Raw genomic sequence first — 6,012 nt, forward strand, 5'->3', positions numbered from 1 at the left:
GCTTCTAGCTACCTCCATGCCTAAAAAGAATTTGAGTTTGCCAAGATCTTTGATGCTGTATTCTGAATGCAAGACTGACTTGATGTACTGAATTTGATGTAAATCATTACCTGCTAAGACCAAATCATCAACATATACTAATATTGCAGTGAATTTAGAATTAGCAACTTTAAGGAATAGAGAATGATCAGATGGACATTTTGAATATCCAATTGTGATTAGGGTAGTGGTTAGTTTATCATGCCATTGTCTACTGGCTTGTTTTAAGCCATAGATAGATTTCTCCAATTTGCAAACAAGTTTAGAATCTTGGATGTGAAGTCCAGGAGGAGGCTTCATATATACTTCTTCTTTGAGATCACCATGTAAAAAAGCTGTGTTTATATCCAGCTGATAAAGGTGCCAATCATGAATAGCAGCAAGAGCCAATATGACTCTAATGGTTGTCATTTTTATGACAGGGCTAAAAGTCTCTAGGTAATCAACCCCTTCTGTTTGGTTGAAACCTTTGGCAACCAACCTTGCCTTGTGTCTTTCTATTGAGCCATCAGCATGATGTTTTGTTTTGAAAACCCATTTACACCCTATGGCTCTCTTTCCAGTAGGTAGAGTAGTTAGGTACCAGGTATTATTCTTTTGGAGAGCAGTTAATTCAGCCTTTATAGCTTGTCTCCAACAATCCTGTAAAATTGCTTCTGAATATAGAGAAGGGGTATGACTTAGAGAGATATTGAGGGAGAAGTGTTTATGTGTTGGAGATAGTTGATCATAAGAAATAAAATCAGAAATAGGATATTTAACTTGTGCAGGGAATTGTTGGGTTGGATTTGAGAGCAAGGCACAATGATAGTCAGCTAGGTAATTTGGGGTTTTTCTAGTTCTTTGTGAGTGTCTAGCATGCTCAGTGTTGGGCATGACAGAATTGTCATGTAAAGAATGGTCAGTGTTGATGACAGAGCCTGTGTTAGTGATAGGTTCATCCCAGCAACTCAAAGGGTCTGTGTCATGAATAGGAAGGATAGGTTTGTTTTCTTCAGGATTGGTGAAGGGGAAGATGTGTTCAAAAAATTGCACATTCCTTGAAAGAAAAATTTCATTATTGTGAAGATCAAGAAGGATGTATCCTTTTGTTCCCTGTTGGAATCCTAAGAAAATGCATTTTCTGGACCGAGGGTCAAGTTTCCTTCTTTGAGAGACTAAGGTTGAGGAATAGCATAGGCTACCAAAGACCTTCAAATGTTTAATATCAGGGAGGGCTTGGTACAGTTCTTCATATGGTGATTTGTTTGAGAGGAATTTGGTTGGCTGCCTATTGATTAGATGAGCTGAATGTGCTATGCTATAATTCCAGAAACAAATAGGTAAGTTGGATTGAAAGATTAAGGCTCTTGCCACAGCAAGTATGTGTTGATGCTTCCTCTCAACAATACCATTTTGTTGTGGTGTTTCAACACAAGATGTTTGATGCTCTATGCCTTTGGAATTATAGAAATCTTTCAAGATGAATTCCTTCCCATTGTCACTCCTAATGATCTTAGGTTTGTAGCTGAACTGAGTCTCAACATATGAGATGAAATCTTTCACTAACTGGCTGGTTTCAGACTTGGCTTTCATAAAAAAAATCCAAGTGAACCTGGTTTTATCATCAACAACAGTAAGAAAGTATTTATGTCCTAAGGTTGAAGGGGTGGACAGAGGTCCCCATATGTCCATATGAACCAAATCAAAAGCATGAAAAGACAGAGTAGTGCTAACAGAATAAGGTAATCTCTTTTATTTTGCTAAGTGGCAAACATCACATGGATCAACAGTTTTATTACATTTGATAAAAGGAAATAGAGTTTGCATATGAAGAAGTTTATTGTGAGATAAATGTCCTAATCTAGCATGCCAAACATTCAAATCATTATAACCAGTGTAAACATTAATACAAGCAGTGTTAGGATAGTTCTTGCAGAGTTGAGTCATTGTGTATAACCCTCCACTGACTTTAGCTACACCAGTCATCCTCGAGGAGCTCATTCCCTGGATCAAGCATTGGTTAGCTGAAAAGTTCAAAGTACATTCAAATTACAGGCTAGAGAAGAAGTTAGCTTTGAAACTGAAATCAGATTAAATTTAAAATCAGGGACATAAAGAACATTTGTGAGATAAAATGAATCAGAAAAGACTATACTTCCTGAATATTGTGCAATCACTTGGTTTCCATTTGGCAAAGTTATATAAACTGGTTTAATTTTCTTGTAAGTATGAAAAAGCACTAGGGAGCAACATACATGATCTGTTGCTCCTGTATCTATAATCCAAGTGGCATTTTGAATTTTAAGGGATGAAGAATTACCTATGATTGGAGGTTCTTGCAGATTAGTAGAGGTTTGGATTGAACTTATCTGGTTTGTATTGTTGGTGCTCTGCCTTATTGACTCTTTGATTAGCTCCTTTAATGCATTTTGTTGTGTTGAGGTGAATGGTGGAGTGTCCAACAGTATACCTTCAGTTCTTTTGCTTTGCTCATCAGGGTATTCTTGGTTCTCAATGGTGAAACTGTTTGTGAGGTTGGAGGAGCTAGGAGGGAATCCATGCTTTTTGTAGCATGTGTCAACAGTGTGACCAATTCTTTGGCAGTATGTACAAGATTTTTGACCTCTTCCTCTTCCTAGGTTGGATGTTCTTCCTGTGCTTCCAAATCTGCCTATTCCCCTGTATCATCTTCCTTTTCCCCTCATTCTTGAGTCTGTGTTGCTGTCAAAAGCATTTGCTGTGAGCTTTGGTTCTTCAAGTTGCATCTGCCTTTCTTGTTGAACCAAGATAGAGAATACTTTCTTGATAGGGGGTAATGGATCACTCAACATAATTTGTGATCTTACTGCAGAAAACTGATCATTTAAGCCTCTCAAGAAGCATATCACATAATCGTTCTCTCTATAACTCTTCACAACAGGGACTGTTGTACATTTAACCTCACATTCACATGGTGGTATTGGTCTATAGTCATCTAGTTGTTGCCAAAGCCCTTGAATTTGGTTGTAGAATGCACCAACAGATTTGTTTCCTTGTCTAATTGAGTGAATTTCTCCAATTAGTTCAGAAATTCTGAACATATCACCTTGGTGATATCTATCTCTTAAGTCATCCCAGATCTCCTTTGCATTGTCCATCCATAGAACAGATTGAACAATCGAGGGATCAATTGATTGAGTGAGCCAAGATGCAACTAGCTTGTTGCATCTGTTCCAGATGGGAAAATTCTGGTCATCAGTTGAAGGTTTTGGCATGGATCCATCAATGAATTCCAGCTTATTTTTGGTTCCAAGTGACATGGTCATTGCTCTAGACCATGAATGATAGTTCTCCCCATTTAACAAAGATGAAACAAGAACTGCACATGGGTTTTCGTTGGGGTGCATATAGTACACACTTGATGGATCCATGGAAAGATTTGTTGTCATTGTTTTGATGCAAGAATGAAGAATGCAATTCTGAGTTGCAGAAGAAGAAAGAGGGAATAAAAGCAAACAGTTAAGAGATTAACATGTTGGATCAGAGGCGCAACAGAGACACCCTTCAAAAGGGTGCTCTGATACCATGTAAAATGGCATAACTCATCTTGATGAATGAGAGAAGAAGAAGGTTGAACAAGGAGAAGAAGAAACTCTTGAATTGCTTTAATGCTTTAAGATATACAAAAGGGAAGACACATTGTATTGAATAATGCCTTAATTCATTGATTGATCAAGGGAAACCCTTGCTGCTTATATACCAGAACTAAAACCAGAAATAAACAGAAAACTGCTATAAAAGGAAACTTACCAGAATTAACAGAAAATAGAAAATTGAAAAATTGCCAAAAAAGGAAAGAATCAAAAAACATAATAAATGAATGATCTGGATGATCATTGCTGTTTGATGCTGTGGTGATCTTCTTTATTTTGGCTATTGGATGTCTCTTTTAACACAGTTCGACTAGTCATACTGGTTGGGTTTCATTTAAAATTTATTGGTCATATTTGTTGGTTTTGATTTAACATTATAACTTTTTTTTATGAAAGTTGCTTAATTTTTACTAAAATATTATTATGAATGTCCAAATACATAATTATGTTTGTTTATACATATAAACATTGTTTACCACCAAGATATACATTTTTTGATTAACTGTGAGTGACACTTATTTGAAGGAACAACCATACGTTTCAAAAAAGATTAGTTCATTACCAATATAGTGATATAATACTATTGGTTATATAAAAATGTGTAAATAAAATTATTTATCACATTCTTTATTAATTTTTCAACTATTGTACCACGCTACTAGTAACATACCATCTTTGATAACCAATGAACGTTCAATTGACACTAGAAACTCTCAGAGATTCCTTTTACAACATTAAGAGGATTCCAATTAGGCTACTGCTAGGAATGACAACGAACGTGTGTGTAGTGCCCAAACTCGTAATATTTGTGGGTACTCGTGCAGATAGTGGGTACCCAACGGGTTTTTAATTTTAATTATATATTTATATACTTATAATAATCAATATGTAAAAATAATTGTTACATTAATAATATGATATTTATATGATAAATTTATGATCATAGTATAATTTATTATGAAATAATAATAAAGTATATGATATATAATCTTAAAATAATAATAAATATATATAAAAATTTAACTAAAAACTAAATATATAAATTTGTGGGTACCCACGGGCGGGTATCACAAAACCCGCTCTCACCAAGCTATTATTGCGGTACCAATTACGAGTATTTTCACAGATACTCATGGGTCGGGCTTTTTTGCCATCCCTATTACTAGCCATGTATTAATATTAAGTTATTAACATGCACAGATGCTGGAAGATCTACACAATTACAAAGAAGTTCCAAGGCAATAAGTGATAACCACAAAATCTACCTTGTGGGAAAAAATGGTACTTCAATCAAATCCATGAGCGTACTTTCCTTATTAATTGATTATATTCAATTACAAACTTCAACCAACAAATCTATCAAATGTACAGCATTTGTTCTTTTTTGGATATATTCAATAATTCAATAACTAATTTCCAAAACCAACAAACTTAAATTTTGAGGCATAGATCCCCATCGTCTCTATTTTTGAAATTGGATTTGAAGTATGTGGTAAATTGGTTGCTTTTAAATTTCAATTACACTTGAAGTCATATTATAAATATGATGATATATTATTTATTTATTATATAAAATGATGATCATGCAATAAACTCAGTTCAAGAAATAGTATTTAGAGAATGAAAACAAAATAATAATAGCAATTTGCTTTTGTCCATTAAAGTATAACAAACTTCTAGTAACCAAACATGCAAACACTAGAAAGTAACAAGGCTTGTGCTTTTGTGATGCATTTTTAATTAGGCATTCACATTTATAGCATTAGGGTTAAACAAATTAGAGTTCGATCATACTAATGATCTTATAAAAATTGGATTATGAATGGTTGGATGCTGAACGACAATCGTTGGACTCCTAAACCTGGTTGTTGTGCTGGAACTTGGTCAGTCGCAGGACGTGGCTAATAAGAGGTGGAATGACGAGACGAGAGGAAGTTGATAACGTTTGATGACATGACAAAGCAGAGAAAATTTACGTGGATAGTGTAGTCAAACTATACTATCACACGTTTGCTATATTTTTCAAAATATTTATAAAAGTATTGTAATTTTTAGGAAATTCGTGGATGAGATCCACAAGTTTGAGGAAGTCGTGGATCAGAAATGCGACTTCCCTGTGATCTCATGTATTAGAGGCACGAGACTCTTTCACTTTTTTAGAAGTCGTGGACATTAAAGAGGATTTCCATTGTATATTTATAATAAAAAACTTTTTAGCCTAGTGGTTTTTGGTTTACAAAGTAATCTAGAGGTCTATGCTTCAACACTCACCTATGGTTTTCATTTTTATTTTTTTATAATTTTGACATTTATTATTTGTACAAAGACTCTGATACAATATGGTTAGATTCATTATATT

The sequence above is a fragment of the Lupinus angustifolius genome, chromosome LG16 (genome assembly GCF_001865875.1).
Source record: "Lupinus angustifolius cultivar Tanjil chromosome LG16, LupAngTanjil_v1.0, whole genome shotgun sequence".
NCBI classification, from domain to species: domain Eukaryota; kingdom Viridiplantae; phylum Streptophyta; class Magnoliopsida; order Fabales; family Fabaceae; genus Lupinus; species Lupinus angustifolius.